The following is a 16,863-nucleotide window of genomic DNA, read 5'->3' on the forward strand; positions in this document are numbered from 1 at the left end:
TATCACCCAAAGGAAGGTTAAGGGATATTATTATTAACCTGGAAGCTTGTTGTTGCTTTTGCTGAAGAAGAAGAAGATGAAGAAGAACAAGACACCTCCATTAATTGACTATTGCATCTGGGACACTGTTTAATGAACTCCTGATCAATTATTAAACACATCTTATAGCTTTAGGGATGAAAATCTAACCAAAACCCTGGTGTCTTTGCTTACTGAAAACAAAATGTAAAATAACTTTCAATGAAAAATTGTGCAAAAAAAGCAAAAATACTTACATTTTTTCATAAAAAAAATAAAATGTAAATGGCTAACAATATTAGTCAATGTTTATTTACAGAACCATTTTCCAATACACCTTTGTTTTAGTGCCAATTTCAATTTCTTCTTACTAAGTGTACTATACAGTAATTACAAGTATAATGTAAAAAAAATGAAGTCACTGTTGGTGTTTTGACTGATAAAAAAAATTATCTTAACATACTGACTAATTCAGTGTGGGTTGGTTTGAGCCTGCAGCGTAAGAAATAAAAGTAAAGCTTATTTTCATGTTAAAAAGTAGAAAGCAAAAAAAAAAAAAAAGACATAAACCATACTTTTCAGTAGGTCTCTGTGTGCTCCTGAGGTATTTGGTGAGCAGCTGTAATATTTTTCATGTATTGCATCAAGTATTTATTAATGGCTCTTTGTTGGTTGCCTTAAAAATAATTTAAGTGGTACATCTTAGCATAGGTAATTCTGGCTAAAGGAATAAAGAAAATTATATTAAAATACTAAAAAACATCTCATATATGTACTTGCACTGAATGGTTACTCATTAGGTACACCTACCCATACCACAAAACTAATAGGAAAATCAGTGAATGCATCCTATGTGCAGTCAGATCTATTTAAAGTAGACAAGCACATACCAATACACATTTTGGGGTCACAAGCGTACTGATAATGGGCCACAACTCATAAAGATCTATCCATTGTAACACCCTGTGTTTGGAAATTGATTGCTAATGAAATGGGCTAACAATATCTGAAACAACTTGTGCCACTTAATAAATGAGCTACACTTAAGACCATGTCACAGTAGATGATTTTTCCAGAGATTTTCCGTCCTTGCCTTCATTTGCATAATCTTAGTGAGTTGGAATCACTAGGTGTATGGAAGGTATTTTCTGCAAAAAAAGGAAACGAAAATTCAAATTATAAAATAAAATGCAATCTCTCTTTTGCAATTTCATTTTCACATTTTTATGCACAAGAATGCTGCAACAATTAAAACTGAAATAAAAAGAACACCATCTGCACCATTGTCAGCTATGTAACGTAACATGCCCAGTGACTCACTCCAACTACTCTTGTCCCAACAAAATCAAACAGGTTTAGGTTTGTCTTTAGTCGTAGTTGCGTTCTCTGTGTGCATGAGAGCCGAGAACCAATGAATACATATGTAGAATTACAATACATGTAATGCAGTTAGTCAGCCATCATCCAACAACCCGCTGTATCCTAGCACAGGGTCACAGGGGTCTACAGGAGCCAATCCAAGCCAGCACAGGGTGCAAGGCAGGGACAAATCCCGGGCAGGGCACCAGCCCATCGCAGACATATAATGCAGCAATAAGGAATAAGGAATGCAGTTGTTTTGGACCACACAAAAAGAGAAGAAGCTCATATGTCTGATGTCTCATCCACAACAGAATGGAACAAATAAAATTAAAGGGCAGAGATTGTGTGTGAACTCGCCATACCTCCAACTCCGTCAGACATCGTGTTATTGGCCCTTACAAAAAGGGGCCAGCAGGACTGTGCTGTAAAGTCAGCACTTGTTTACCCAGCGATTTTTGGTCATGTAAGCTGACATTGGTAAGGCAACTACATTTGGCAAGTCTGATGTTCCCCATAACCAGAAGTCATTTAATGGGTCATTGGCTTTAGTCAACTACAAACAACTACAGACAACCGTGGTGTCTGCAGAGTTATATCACCTTGGATGGTTATGATAGCCAATGATCCCAAAGGATTTTTATTGGCACCACATCTTAATGAAGGGATGTTTCTGCAAATGCGCTACAACATCATGATGTAACACATTGAGAAACATTTGGAGATAGTAACTGACCACATATGGGGTTACTAAAAATGTCATGGTGGTGGCCAAAGAAAACTTCAACAGCGATGAAATATTACAGGTATATAAAAAACAATAAAGCTAATATTGATCAAAAGACAAAACAAAATGGTCCGGATTTATGCCAGCATATTTCTAATGAATGTAGGCTGGCGGTGGCAGTGTAATAGACGGATAAGTAAGTGTGGGTGTGTGTTTTATAGTACACATTGTTTTTTTATATATCAGGTAAACATTTAAACACCACAGAGTACACGATTACAATAGACTGTAGTGGTTTTCTTTTCTTGAATAAGCATAATAATTTTCAGTTGGGCATCTTCACCAGGATCATGCAATTATTATGTCAGTCACAAATACTCAAAGCAGCTCAAATGGACCACATTGCAGGCTTGCTTGGCCTGCTTATTTATTTCCAGCCAACTTTTTCAAATTGTCCTATGGGCACAGTGGATTGTGAGCAGCCACAAAGGTGCTGTTAAAGTTGGACCAGGAGGTGTGAACAAAAACAGTTTTCTAGATTACCAAACTATTATTATCAAAAATAATATCCAGAGTGCTCATTTTAAGACACCAATTTCCAGTAGTTGTTACCGAAATCATGAGAATACCAACATAACCAAAGATCTATGATTATGAACTGAAACAAGAAGTGGGAAGCTGTGGTTGTTCACCAAACTATTACTGTGAGCTCAAGACTAATACTGTTTCTATCCAGCAGGGGGCGCTAGCTCCCTGGTTGGAATAAGTTCTGTTGTAATTGCGGCATATTACATAACCTAAAACTATATAGATATGATGTTAAAAGGCGATTCCCCGCCGTTAGTGATATGGCGGTAAGAAATCACATAGGAGAAATAACTTAGCTTTTTTTAATGGTGATTTACGCAGCATAACAGACAAAGGAAGCCATGACAAGACCATTACTGATGTGGGAATTCGATGTGTACAGTCTGCCATTTTCGTCACTGCACTGGAAGGATTTTCAGAATCGGATGACGTTATCTCCCTTCCGTCTGTCGGCTTCAAAGGTAGGCTGGGCAATGTTCCAAGGTTTTACTCTTTCTCCATGTGCAGGCCCCGACTTAGGTAAATCATGCCATTCGAAACAAGGAAAAGAAGATCCAATGTCATGCTGACTCCGACACACAGAAATAGTACAATGCCCATTTTGCAGTTGTCCCTTTCTTGTCTTCTAATGCTTGCCTAGCAGTTCTAAATGATGAGCCCCTGTATACTAAATCTGACCTTGTGTTAGCTGTACATGTGAGTGGATTTCTAAAATCTTTTTGTACAGAGCACAGTCATATATTAAACTTACATTCTGATTACACTGTTCAAAGTTTAATTCATTATAGATAAAATGTTATAAACATTATAAATATTCTTCATTATACTTTGGCTGTTTGCCCTTTCCATCTTCAGATGAGCTGCTCCTCCAACAGGTGTAATAGGGGTCCTTAGACCCTAGTGATCATAGTGCTACCTGCTGACTATAAGAATATTTAATAAACCCCACTTTTCATTCCTCAGAGTCTCTTACATTTTCAGGAGTTGCCGATGTAAGGTAGCCTTCAGATCCTCTGCTCTCTTCCTGTGACTTCTCCTAAATTCACATCTTGTCCAAAAGGCAGTTGAGTCAGGCTTAACATGACAGAAGTATATTATAAAGTTAAAATAGTTACATAAAGAAGATTATTCATTACTCCTAAAAATATGTTTTGTGCTGATGTGCTGAAAGAACTTGTGGTCTTTGTTAAAATGGAGCCCTTTGCTCAATCAGGGGAGTCAGGAGTGGAGTGGAGTTGAACAATACTCACCTGGAATGGAGGTAGGAAGAAATGAGGGCACTTCAGTTATTATGAAAGAAGCATCTGAGAAGGTATTTCTGTTTAATTAAAATAGTTTTTTTGAACCTGGGATTGTTGTTGTAAAAATGAAAAAAAAAAACCAAATATACTGTGTATATATACAAAGTATATATATATATATATATATATAGATATATATATATATAAACATATATATATATATATATATATATATATATATATATATATATATATATATATATATATGATGAGAGAGAGAGAATATAAACATACTATAATTATTAGATTTGTAAAGGCACATTGATTTATTTGTTATATCCAATTTCAATTTCAGGCCTGAGAGATCTGAAGCATATTGCAGCAGCATCAAATCCTAGGGTACATTCACAAACACATCCAAACACCCAATTCAGAGTTGTCCTGAAGTGCCTTGAGCATGTGAAAGGTGCTATATCAATAAAATGTATTATTATTATCCTTGCAGTATCTATTATTATTATTATTATTATTATTATGGTGCATGGAGTTTGCATGTTCTCCCCGTGTCTGAGTGGGTTTCCTCCATGTGCTTCAGTTTCCTCCCACAGTCCAAAGATATGCAGGTTAGGTACATTGTCCCTAGTGTGTGCTTGGTGTGTGTGTGCCCTGCGGTGGGCTGGCACCCTGCCTGGTGGCACAGTGGTAGCACTGCTGCCACACAGTAAGGAGACCTGGCTTCGCATCCTGGGTCCTCCCTGCGTGGAGTTTGCATGTTCTCCCCGTGTCTGCGTGGGTTTCCTCCGGGTGCTCCGGTTTCCTCCCACAGTCTAAAGACATGCAGGTTAGGTGCATTGGCGATACTAAATTGTCCCTAGTGTGTGCTTGGTGTGTGGGTGTGTGTGTGTCTTGTAGTGGGTTGGCGCCCTGTCCGGGGTTTGTTCCTACCTTGCACCCTGTGTTGGCTGGGGTGGGCTCCAGTGGACCCCCATGACCCTGTGTTAAGATATAGCGGGTTGGATAATGGATGGATGGATGGATTATTATCATCCTTATTATTATTATTATTATTATTTTCCTTTCAGTATCTATCACAAGGCAGAAATCAATCTTCTCATGGATAAGACTCCAGTCCATCACAGCACATATTTACACATTCACTTATCTTGAAACAACACTCTGAATTTCCCCATGGGATTAATAAAGTTTATCTAATCTAATCTGTAATCTGACAGAAGCAGCCTAGCTAGGAATTAATTTCAGGGAAGGGTGAGAAGGTACATGAGTCATAATTCTGCCTATGATAAATTGCTTGAAATCATCAAAAAATATATATTAGGAGTGGAAACCCAAACCCCAAGCCTATGGATAGCACCATTTAAAGTAAGTGGCATATTATTGGGATGTTGGAGGAAAGCAACCTAAATTGAAACTGAGCTGCAGAAGAGCAGACAGAGACCAGAGTCAAATATAGAGGTATTTATTTATTTACAGAGACTTTAAAAACTTGAACACTTTAAAAAAAACTTGAAAACAAGGGTATTATAGATTATTGCTGTCAAATGCTAATCCTTCAAACCTGAACATTTTGATCTTACTCTAACATAAATGCAGCAGTAATTACAATACTCTGTTACACTGATGATTAAAGCACATATACCACTTTCATATTATCTGTTTCTGTCAAAATACACTTGCTCACATCTTTAGAAGTGATTTAAATTAAATTAGTGAGAGCTGGTCTTGAAGGAACACCAAAAACATTTGTTGCCTTGCAGCAACAACCTGTAAAGACTGATAATACTCAAAGCGCATTAAAAATAGAGAATGGAAAACACATTCTGGGTCTGAATATTTCCAGTTGATAGCAAACAAACTGGAATGTATCACTTAAAAAAGGGAATTTGTGTTATACAGTAGAATTCTCTTACAGTGCAGTTTGCAATTTCTGCATGTAAGAGAAGTCAACTTACTCTGGTAAAGAAATACATTTCTATTAAGTTCAGTCGCAAAGATCAATTGACCATTCAGTTCATACAAAAATGAGTGGCTATCTATGCAGTTGTGTTTAATGATTTGATTGATATAAGTATCTTCTTGGAAATATATAAAGGCAACACTTTTACTTTTGTAACATCGTCTATCTAAAATTATAAATAGGTCCTCTTCTAGGTTGATTTATTTCATAATTTTAAGTGTACCCTTAGTCACATTTCTCAGGTACAGTCCAGGTCGCACTCTGCTATTGATTTTTGTCCTATATAATAGATGACTTTGTTAAGCAGTAAAAAATGACCAATTTTCCTGACAACAGCTGCCTGTTTAACAGTGTTGAAATAATCTATATTTCATTAAACCAATGACATATTACACCCATGTACTCTCTTGTCCCCTGCGCTATTGATTGAGCACAGTTTAGCACTTGCTCAGTGATAATAAACTGGCTAGCAGTTGGTGGCACTTCGTTAAAAGGTGTGTGTGTGTGTGTGTGTGTATGTGTGTGTAAGTGTATCTTTTTATTAAATAAACAATGAACCAGCAGATTTCATTCTTGCATAGTGGAAACGAAGGTCATTGTGCTGCAGCTGAATCATGCAACTGAAAGAGAAAAGGGCACACAAAGAGAAATAAAAGAAAACAGATTTCTTTGCTGATTGGTTTCAGTACCTGAAAAAGGGGCATTGTGGAAACCAGGGGGCGTACAGCTCCCCAAACACCCGACACACCAGACACAGAGGCATAAGTCCAGCACAAGACACGTTTATTTATAATGTGGAGCCCTTCTTCCTCGCTCCCCACAGCAGTAAGCACAGTCACAAGCACAAGAAACAGCTATATCTTCCTCTTCTGTCTTTCCACCTCCATTGACAAGCTTCGTCTCCTCCCACCCAACTCTGGCTTGTTCTGTGAGCTAGCTGGCTCCTTTTTAATCTGCACCCTGGAGAATTCCAGGTGGCTCGTTATGGAGGTCTGGAATTGCTCTCAGGTGTGGTGGAAGCCCAATGTACGGCTCTGTAGCTCCCCCTGGTGGCATCCCTGGAACCCAACCGGACTGATCAGACCAATACCAAGTCCCATATAGCCCTGTGGTACTCAGAGGGGTTGTTACACCCCAGGGGGGCTGCCAAATAGCAGTTTGGGGGAGATAGTGGCCTTCAAAAGCCAACTCCCCTAAGGTAAAGACGCCGGCCACCATCCGTCACAGCATGTACGTGTAGCACTAATTCTATAAATTTCTCACCTACACCATTTTAGGCAAATAAACTTTCTATTTAAAATAGAACTTTAATAGAAAATGCTTCCATATAAAATGCAGCATTCCGTGCCATTTTGGGTACCTTTAAACATATATATATATATATATATATATATCCATCCATCCATCCATCCATTTTCTAACCCGCTGAATCCGAATAGGGTCACGGGGGTCTGCCGGAGCCAATCCCAGCCAACACAGGGCACAAGGCAGGAACCAATCCTGGGCAGGGTGCCAACCTACCGCAGGACACACACAAACACACCCACACACCCATCACACACTAGGGCCAATTTAGAATCGCCAATCCACCTAACCTGCATGTCTTTGGATTGTGGGAGGAAACCGGAGTGCCCGGAGGAAACCCACGCAGACACGGGGAGAACATGCAAACTCCACGCAGGGAGGACCGGAAGCGAACCGGGTCTCCTAACTCGAGGCAGCAGCGCTACCACTGCGCCACCGTGCCTATATATATATATATATATATATATATATATATCCATTTAACTAAATATACAATACAATAAAGTGTGCAGAATGTGAAAAGGGTCTGAAACAGAGACAACTGCTCTAAGATTATAAGGGAAGTTCTGCCTCCCCTAAAATTTCACGGAAAAAATTGGTCAAATAACGTATAGGGTGGTCCAAATCTAATTATGCAATTTTCATTACATTATAACTTATTAAGTTTATTACATAGAAAATCACCCTAAAAATCCCGGACCATCAAGAAGTGTGCAAACTGACGACATGAAGAATCACCTTTGCACCAAACTAGAATCGTCCCTGCATAAATCAAAGTCATCCAGATGACCTGGAGCTGCACAATTAGATCTGGACCACTCTGTACTGTTGTGGGCAGCACAGTGGTGCAGTGGTAGCGCTGCTGCCTCGCAGTAAGGAGACCTGGGTTCGCTTCCTGGGTCCTCTCTGCATGGAGTTTGCATGATCCCCTCGTGTCTGCTTGGGTTTTCCTCCGGGTGCTCCAGTTTCCTCCCACAGTCCAAAGACATGCAGGTTAGGTGCATTGGCGAGCATAAATTGTCCCTAGTGGGTGTGTGGGTGCCCAGTGGGGTCTGTGCCCTGCCCCGGGTTTGTTCCTATCTTGCACGCAGGGATTGGTTCCAGCAGACCCCTGTGTTAGGATATAGTGGGATAGATGGATGTATTGTTGTATTTACTTTGGTATTATAAAAGAGCATGCTAGAACATGTTCAGCTTTATGGCTAGTTCACTCAGAATCAGCAATGATTTCTTGCAGGTGGTCTAACGTGATTATTTTTTCCTCAAACATTCCCATTGCAGCACAATCCACTAAAACCCACTGAAGCGCAGCTCCAATGGCATTTCATTCGTACACGTTTTGTTTTCAATACAGCAAAGCTTGACGTTTATTGGACAAATGCTTCAAACCGTCATTTCCAGGGAAGCTCAGTGTCTCTGGGAGTAAATGAGCCATTTTGGATTTTTGGCAAGTAAAGTTGCTCCTTGTAGTCTGCTGTTTATTAGAGATACAGTGATCCCTCGTTATATCGCGCTTCGACTTTCACGGCTTCACTCCATCGCGGATTTTAAATGTAAGCATGTCTAAATAGACTACTTGCCTGGATGAAGGTCTAATTTTTTCCAGGGTCACCTCAGTGCTTTTAAACCACTAAGTCCCACATGCCGCTGTGGAGTAGCTTTCAATGGAGAATGAATCAACGTACAGTCTTCATTTCAACAGGTCAGTGCACTCTATTCACAAAGTGAGTCTCTTTCTATAAACTGTTAAATACATAAAATTATACAAAAAAACAGTTATTCCTGTGATACAACGCATCACAGCATCTAATTGCAAACTAAGATAACTTACAAAAAAAAAAATCATTTTTTAATAATAAAAATTGGTTACTTGTCACCTGGGGCCTCATGTATAACACCGTGCATAGAATTCACATTAAAACATGGCGTATGGGCAAAAATAAAAATGTGCATATGTACAAAAATATTCAGATGCATAAAACTGTGCATAAGCAAAGTTCCACAGACTTTCCCTTTATAGATCCCAATCAATGTAAAATATAACGCATGTGCATGAGCCTATAGCTCCACCTCGACTCCTCCCAGGATTATGCCTATATGAATATGTAAATAAATATAAATAAACCTTCTGTTCAGTGTTTTGTTAAAAGACAATGGTAAAAGTACATGTTAAAAAGAAGAATTTCTGTGAATGGGAAATGGAGGTCCTGCTCAGTGAAGTGGAGGCATGGAAAAACATACTATTTGGTGGCTTAAGCAGTGGTATAAGCAACAAAAGGAAATTGATGGAGTGGTACAGCGTGCTGGAGGCACTCAAAAGTTCAAGTTCAGAAAGTCACAATAAAAAAAAAACAAGTGGTCAGATACAGTATGAAAAGCGATGTGAAAAGGTGAGTCCAGTGCACCATCTGAAAAAAAGTCTATGTTGGGATTAAAACTAAAAAAAAATGTCCAGTTTAATCTCGTAGTTTACTTTGTCATTAAAGTAGAACATCTTAAACTTCATGTTATATTCGATGTTTACTAGAATTTCTCAAACCCCATCGTAACTAAAGTAGCATGTTAGATGCTTTGTATTCTAAGAGTTCCCCAATCCAGTCATTAATTGCTACATGCTTTTTAAATTGGCTTTCTCTTACGCTGACAGGAGTGCACCGGCCACAACTTGCCACACAGAATACATTACATACTTGATATCATTTTCACGATGAAATGCATTAAAGCATGTATTAAGCATGTGGGGGCACGGTGACACAGCTGTAGCTGGCGCCCCATAAAGAGATTCACACACAATGTTTGCTGGCATGGGTGAGACCCTGGATGAAATAATTTACTGCAGAAGTACTGTCTCTATACAAACCCCCAATTCCTGTCATTCGGTTTTCTTTCTCCAAGTAACCAATCGCCACACAATAAGCATCTGTAATAAATGTAAAATCAGCCGTAAGCTTAGAACACTGATTCTTCGTAACGTTTAAGGAACATTGAAAAATCCTTGTTATACATATTTTAATTATTCCATCCATCCACCAGGGGTTGCTCTAGTCCTAGCAAGCATCAAGGATGAGGCAGGAACAATCCCAAGATGGGGTGCCAACTCATCACAGGATGAATACGAGCCCCCACATATACTACAACAAAAACAACATTTATTTATATAGCACATTTTCATACAAAAAAAATGTAGCTCAAAGTGCTTTACATAATGAAGAATAAAAGACAAAATAAAATAAGTCAACATTAATTAACATAGAATAAGAGTAAGGTCCGATGGCCAGGGTGGACAGAAAAAACAAAAAAAAAAAACTCCAGACGGCTGGAGAAAAAAATAAAATCTATAGGGATTCCAGACAATTAGACTGCCCAGTCCCCTCTGGGCATTCTACCTAACATACTGTAAATGAAACCGTCCTCTTTGGATTTAGGGTTCTCACGGAAGGACTTCATGATGATGGTCATGTAGACTTCTGGCTTTTAGTCCATCAATGTTGGAGCATCATGATGCTTTGAGTAGGTGGTGGTGGCGCAGGCTGCCACCACAAAAAAACGGAAGAAGAAACAGAAGAGAGAGCAGGGGTCAGTACGGATTTTAGAGTGTGGAAGACGAATGTTCTCTTCGTTCCCTTGTACTAATTCATGTCTGAGAAGTAAGCTTTACGAAACCAAGTAACAGCATGCTTTGTTTTAGCAAACAGAAAAATGTTTGTGCAAAGGACTCAAGGTCTGAGCATTCCACACATGAGTCTGCCTTATCATGTTTTCCCTTAGCTTACATCTGAACAAAAGGGGCCAAGAAATCAAGTTGCATAAGGGACATTGAAGGGGCTCAAGGATTGTGTATAATAAAGTGTTGACTGTTACATTTTATAATGATATTAAATCACGCATTCTAGGGGTATAAAACTGGACCCCACCCAACAGACGGGGTTCAGAAGAGCCCTGACGCTGTCATGTATATTTGATTGTCAGCTTTTCTGAAACTCTTCTCACCGTGACTCTGAAAAATAAAGCTGCTTTATAACCGCACCTGCTGTCTGGTCTGAAACCTTCGTCCACAAGAGCCACTATGAATAGTTATTATGATGAATTGAACATATAGAGTATCAGGATTAAGTTAAAGTGAAGTTATGAGAAGGCCATGTTAAAGTAATGTGTTTTCAGCAGTGTTTTAAAGTGCTCTACTATATTTGCCTGGCGAATTCCTATTGGCAGGCTATTCCAGATTTTAGGTGCATAACAGCAGAAGGCCGCCTCACCACTTCTTTAAGTTTAGCTTTTGGAATTGTAAGGAGACACTCATTTGAGGATCTAAGGTTACGATTTGGAATATAATGTGTCAGACATTCCGATATATAAGATGGAGCACGATTATTTAAGGCTTTATAAACCATAAGCAGAATTTTAAAGTCAATTCTGAATGACACAGGTAACCAGTGTAGTGACATCAAAACTGGAGAAATGTGTTTGGATTTTCTTTTCCTAGTTAGAATTCTAGCAGCAGCATTCTGCACTAGTTGCAAGTGATTTATGTCTTTTTTGGGTAGTCCTGAGAGGAGTGCGTTACAGTAATCTAGGTGACTGAAAACAAAAGGGTGAACCAATTTCTCAGCATCTTTCAATGATATAAGAGGTCTAACTTTTGCTATGTTTCTTAAGTGAAAAAATGCTGTCCTAGTGGTCTGATTAATATGCGATTTAAAATTCAGGTTACAGTCAACAGTTACCCCTAAGTTTTTACTTCTGTCTTAACTTTTAATCCTAATGCATCAAGTTTATTTCTGATAACCTCATTGAATCCATTATTGCCAATCACTAAAATTTCAGTTTTCTCTTTATTTAGCTTGAGAAAATTACTATTCATCCATTCACAAATACCAGTAAGACATTGTGTTAGTGTATCGAAAGACTCGGAGTCATCAGGTGCTATTGATAAGTACAGCTGTGTGTCATCAGCATAGCTGTGGTAACTCACGTTGTAACCTGAGATAATCTGACCTAACGGAAGCATATAGATTGAGAAGAGCAGCGGACCCAGGATAGAGCCTTGTGGAACACCATATAGGATATCATGTGTCTTCGAGTTGTAATTACCACAACTAACAAAGAATTTTCTCCCTGCCAGGTAGGATTCAAACCAATTTAAGACACTGCCAGAGAGGCCCACCCATTGACTAAGGCGATTTCTAAGAATATTGTGATGAATGGTGTCAAATGCAGCACTCAGATCGAGGGGGATGACAACAGATAAATGGCCTCTGTCTGCATTTACCCGCAAGTCATTTACTACTTTAACAAGTGCAGTTTCTGTGCTGTGATTTGTTCTAAAACCAGACTGAAATGTATCAAGAATAGCATATTTATTGAGGTGGTCATTTAACTGGATAATGACTGCCTTCTCTAGAATTTTACTTAAGAAGGGCAGATTAGAGATGGGTCTAAAATTTTAGTACACATCAATTTAGCATCACCTAATCACCTAACCTGCATGACTTTGGAAGACAACCAAAGCACATGGAGGAAAATCACCAGGAAAACATACAAACTCCAGGAAGAAGACACTTGGGATCTAATTCTTCACTGCAATTCAGTGTTCACTGGATGTTGAAACTGTTCTTTATACAGCTTCCAGATAATTCAAAATGCTGCTGCACAAATTATTACAAGAACAAGAAAATATGAACACATAACTAAGTTAAGTTATGGGCAGATTTAAGTTAAGTTATGGTTAAGTTTAGGGCAGATTTCAAAGTCCTCCTTTTAACATATAAAGGTCTGGCTTACGTATCTGAACTTATCATGACTTACAAAGCAGAGCGCACATTAAGATCTCAAGATGCCGGCCTGCTTATGATTCCAAGGATTAATAAAATAACAGTGGGAGGTTGAGCTTTTAGTTACAGGGCCCCCGAAACTGTGGAATGTTCTGCCTGCTTCTATAAGAGATGCCCCTTTGGGCTCAGCTTTCAAATCATGCCTGAAGACTCACTACCTTAGTTTGGCATATCCTGACTAAAACTGCAGATTGACTGTGCATACTGCATCTCTGTTGTTAGCCATTAGCACTAAAGCACTCGTAAGTAATATGATAGTTCTAATTTGTTAGTAAATCTTGCCTAATTTGTTTCTCTTCTCGGTACTAAAATGTGGAACTTGGTGCCCACTGCCCTACTGGCAAGTTGTTTTGCCTGCCTAAGGTAAAGTCATCTCTGATGGAGGATCGCAAGAATCGTCGGGTTGAGGGGTCCTTTCATCACACTGGCTGTCCCAGCACTGTCTCAGCTATGGAATGGCCAATAGGAGGAGGCATCTTGATGGCTGAGGTCTCCAGGACTCTAAACAAATCCAAATCATATTATGTGATATAATAATAATAATAATAATAATATTTTATTTATATTGCACTTCATATTTTAGAAATCTCAAAGTGCTACAGAGTAAAAAAACAAAAATAATAAAACAAGAAAATCTATTTATAATTTAACAAAATATCTTTCTGAAAAGATGAGTTTTTAGATTCCATTTATATCCGTAGATATCATCTACTGTTGAATTCTGCTATGTACTTGTAATATTTCTATTGCACTATTATACTTTATTGTGGGTTACTTGTGTTCTGTTTTGTGTATTGTATTGTATTTACCCCATTTTTTTGACCAACCTACCTCGAAAGGGGTCTCTCTTTAAACTGCCTTTCCCAAGGTTTTCCTCCATTTTTTCCCTACAAGGGTTTTTTTTGGGAGTTTTTCCTTGTCTTCTTAGAGAGTCAAAGCTGGGGGGCTGTCAAGAGGCAGGGCCTGTTAAAGCCCATTGCGGCTCTTCTTGTGTGATTTTGGGCTTTGTAAAAAAAAATAAATTGTATTGTATTGTATGTGACCTGGGACATGAATCCCTTACTGTGAGGCAGCAGTGCTTCCGTAGCACCACCATGCACCCACATTTTTAATTATGAACAGTATACATTATTTAAATGAAGTTAATTTAACTTTAAAATGTAATGTACATACTTTAATGCACTTCATCAAAAAATGAACTAGTATATATCCTAGTATTCTAAAAACACAGTTTCAAGAGGGTAGCTCTTAGAAATCTAAATCGACTTAGAAGCCAGTCATCATCATGGCACAAGAATTCAGTATGATCTGTAAATACGCACTCTCTTCTAATTCTTCCATTTGCAATGACTTTTAACAACACTAAAGCAGCCATTCCGTGTAGTATTGTATTGTTACAGATTTGATTACAATCAAGTGCCTTAAATTTGTAAATGATATGCAATTCACTTTGGGGTATTTGAAAGGGGAGCCACATAGAAACAGTAGTACTGCTTTGACGCTGAGTGCTGCCCGTTTGCAAAACCAAACAGAAACGTGTCATACACATGGTCTGAGGATGCCGTGAAAATTTGTGTGGCTTTATGCCAAATTTAATTTTCATACAACTCGAAATGAGTGGTGGAAATGGGCATACGCAACATTGTTGTGTGTATGCATCATTTATGCATGAGGCCCCTGATGTCAATGTACTGTACAAATTTATGTCATTGCATGCCATTATGCTGGACTTCATTCACTAATTCATGAATCATTAATAATTATGCATAAAGAAACAGGGAACATAAACTAATATCTTTACTCTGATAATAAGAGAGCTCCTTTGCATCTTTTAAAGTAATGCTCTGATATCAACATTTGGAACTAAATATCATTTAGGACTTAGCAACTTTGACTTTTTCTTTTGTTTAAATTAAACAGTTATTTATCAGGTACAAAATGTGCCTCATGTGCCATCAGTGCATAACATGAAACCTTAAACAATGTAAAAAATATATTTACATTGGGTATTTATAGTATGCTGCACAAATATGTAAGGTGATTTAAAACTAAAAGTGTGAAAGCCAGGTGAAATAGACACACTTTTTTCTGTAGAAAACATGGAAAGAGACAGAGACCTGCAAGAAAAAAAAAAACATTTGGCATTTGATAGAGATTGACTAATATACAGTACACTATCAAATAAAAAACATCAAACTGCATAAGCCCAACTTTGCAAAAAGTTCAAACTCACTCTTTGTGTCTCTCCATGAGAAATCCACTTCACTTAAATCTCCTGAGTCCTAATGAACCGTCCGCTTCACTGACTTTTTCAGAGTATTAAAACAGATGGATATATCTCAGCTGTCAGTGAGAGCACATTCATTCTTCTGAAGGTGTACCAGCAGATGTTACAGTGGCACATTGGTTAGTTCTGTTGCCTCACAGTACTTTTTACTACTACATCCTAAAGACGGGCCGGTTAGAAAAATAACGACTCTAATATGAGTCAGTATGGGTATGTGTGTGTAGCTTGTGATTAACTGATGTGTTGTACAGGGCTGTGTCCAGTGCATTTAGGACAGGCTTCTGCTGCTGCCTGGGAACATCTAATTGGATTAGGTTACAGCAAACTATTGCCATCTGTTTTGGTTTTGCTTAACATTAATGTGTACATAGGATATAATGAAACTCTTACCTGGATGTCTTCTCAGAGCACTTATACTCTAATTCAGTACCAACAAGTACACACGCAAAAACACTTATCATTCAAAAAATATATAGCAAATATTTGCTAATATTTGTTTATGTATATGTGAAGGAAAATGTATTTCTATACACATACATATATATTACATGTAATAAGAAAATTCAGAAAATGGGTGAAGAAGTAATAAGTGGATGGGGACATGGAGATAATGTTGACACTTGTGGTTGGTCGGCCGGTTGACAAACATCCACCATGCCATCTCAGTTGCGAGAAGTAGATCATAGGCATGTTATAGAGTACCTGTCAAATAATATAAAGAGTACACAACACATGTTTCGTCCTAATTGGGGCTTATCAGGTGTATGCACCTTTGCTTCCCCTTGCGGAGATCAAACCTCAGACATTAGCACCTGAGGCAAAGCCTACTGGCCGACCAACCATAAGCGTCACCTCATAGGTGACTACCCAAATAATCAGATTGTGATTCATACCTATGGATATAATACTCCAAACTACACCCTCTCAAGTAATCAAACCTGCCACCGTGGAGTGACGCCTGAGACTCAATCACGTCCAAGGTTCATTCCACGCAAGGGGAAGCAATAGTCTGTGAGCCTGATGAGTCTCAATTAGGGTCACATGCAAGTGTCAAAACAGAATAACCAAGACAAAAACATCGACCACACAGCAGGGACGAAAGAGATCATTTATCATGTCTTTTCTCTTCCCCAAAAAACAGTGGATGTGTCCTGGGATGGGCCGAAACATAACTTCCGGTGACGGCTATAACACCACTGATGTCACTTTGATGTTAGTCCACCTGGACCCACTTCTTTCTGCCTGAAGGACTTAAGACCAGAATAGAAAATCTGCCATCTTGATGGAGTTCAATTGGAAACTTGTGTCTCGAAAGACACTTACACAATTACTGTGTGTTTTTTGTGATTGTTTTCACTTCAGTTATATGGGGTCAACCAGGGTGGTGCACCATCTCTTTATTGTGATATGTTCTCTTACAATATACTGCATATACTCCATGGATGTGTCTGTCATCTAATCAGCCAAATTGACAGAGGGTCGTCCATGCCTCTGGTGATTGTATCCATCCACTGTATTGCAGGTCTTCCACT

Source organism: Polypterus senegalus, chromosome 15 (assembly GCF_016835505.1).
Source record: "Polypterus senegalus isolate Bchr_013 chromosome 15, ASM1683550v1, whole genome shotgun sequence".
Classification (NCBI taxonomy): domain Eukaryota; kingdom Metazoa; phylum Chordata; class Cladistia; order Polypteriformes; family Polypteridae; genus Polypterus; species Polypterus senegalus.